Source organism: Electrophorus electricus, chromosome 15 (assembly GCF_041902795.1).
Source record: "Electrophorus electricus isolate QZ-2024a chromosome 15, ASM4190279v1, whole genome shotgun sequence".
NCBI classification, from domain to species: domain Eukaryota; kingdom Metazoa; phylum Chordata; class Actinopteri; order Gymnotiformes; family Gymnotidae; genus Electrophorus; species Electrophorus electricus.
This window is the reverse complement of record NC_137511.1, coordinates 24,737,528-24,739,365: the sequence shown is the minus strand read 5'-3', so window position 1 is coordinate 24,739,365 and position 1,838 is coordinate 24,737,528. Positions and strand designations below refer to the sequence as shown.

The following is a 1,838-nucleotide window of genomic DNA, read 5'->3' as shown; positions in this document are numbered from 1 at the left end:
GCAAAAATGCTTAGCCACCTTGAGCCGTCCCACGTCTTCACGTGGGAAACCTTGGAGGCCACGGTAGTGTTTTAAGTAGCGGATCAGTCTAATACTCTGACAAGCTTTTGGGCACCTGTTCACCTGGAATTGACATTAGTTTGCTAAAATAGTGAGTAGACCATTCGGGAGATTACTGTCTTTGAATTTGCATCTCAGGCCATTTTCAGTCCTGAATCAATGATATATGGGTACTCATAATTGAGCTTGAAGAAGTCCTAAGACTTAACCCCAAAGTGCCCAAAGCATGTAACAGCTGCGATGGCTGAGAGGTTAAGGCGTTGGACTCGAAATCCAATGGGGGTTTCTTGCGCAGGTTCGACTCCTGCTTGCAGCGTGATGGAATCAGATGTTTTTCTCCTGATGGCTTTGCTGGAAGAATAAATTCACAGTGTCATGTAGTTCTCCTTTTGCACATGCTTGCCATTCCATTTGCAACTTTGTGCCAGTGAAACTGTAGGAGTCCTAGGAATTGAAGCAGAAATAGCTGCTTTGTCGATAAGTTGTGATGACCCAGGGATTAATGTGTTGGTGTCAAGCTCCAATGTGCTCTCTTGCAGAATAGAGAATTTAGTTGCTTATTTGAAGTGATTTCTGCAGAGACATCATGCCACCAGTGTGGAGAGCTTGCACTCCCAGACCCTTTCCTGAATGATCTACCTGCCACATAGCAGTGTCTTGTTTCATGTAGTGGAGAAAGCACATCCTTCTTACCTCCGTGATGTCAAGGGCATGTAAAAACTCTTCAACTATTGGACAGTCATCTTAGCTCAGTGAAAATTCTGGAAGACTATTTCTCACATGCAAATTGCAGTGGTGTTTGCCTATGCTTTTCTTGTACCAGCATTCCAGGGACAGCACCATCTTTTCTCTTTAACTATAACACTTTATTTATTACACTGTTTACTCCAGTGCCCACCCACCAAAAGTCACTAACAAGATGATGTACTTGCAAGTAACAGCAGTAGTAGCAGCAGCATGACTCGTCTTCATTCTTCCAAAGTTCACACGTTACCCTGCTGCTGCGCTCCCTTCGTTTGCTTCCAGTAGCTGCACACATCAGATTTAAAATCTTGATGCTCACCTACAAAGCCAAAAATGGGCCAGCCCCTTGATACAGGGAGTCAATGGTCAAAGCCCGATTCGTACCTCAAGTGCTTCAAACCTCAAGTATGGCTCGGCTTGAAATTCCATGCTCCAAGTCTCATGGAAGACGAGCATTGAGCCTCTTTTCTGTCCTGGCTCACAGATGGTGAAATGAACTTCCACTTGCTGTCCTGACAGCAGAGTTCCTTGAAGTCTTCAACCACAGACTAAAGACCCATCTATTCATGGAATATTTATATGACAAATGACCCTGCTCCTATATTGACTAAGTAAATTAGCACTTATTGTAGGGTATTATTTATTATACTGATGTTGTCTAACAAACTTTAGTACTTATTGTTTATTGAACTTATCATTGTTTAAGATAGACCTTATGCATTTTGTACTTCTTGGCAATTGGTCAATTTTGGACAAGTGGAATAAACTTAAAAAAGAGATCAGGAAGAACTGGAAATACAAAATGGGGACATTTGGACAAACCATTTCCAAACTCTCTTCCAGACAGTAGAATCAAATGCAAATCTTCAACAAAATCCTATAAATCAAAAACTGGAGGTGCTACAATTGGCTAATCAAAAACCATTAGACTTCTCAATTACTGAGCAGAAACTTCAGGAGAAAATTAACAAACTAAAATCAAAGAAGGCATGTGGGCCTGACAGTGTACTAAATAAAATGATAAACTTTTCAAG

General features: G+C 41.3%; 1 non-coding gene across 1 annotated transcript; it reads left to right on the top strand.

Annotated features, from left to right (window-relative positions):
- Positions 1 to 294: 294 nt before the first annotated feature.
- trnas-cga (transfer RNA serine (anticodon CGA)) lies at positions 295 to 376 on the top strand. Its single transcript has one exon. It is a non-coding gene; the product is annotated as a tRNA-Ser (tRNA).
- Positions 377 to 1,838: the final 1,462 nt, after the last annotated feature.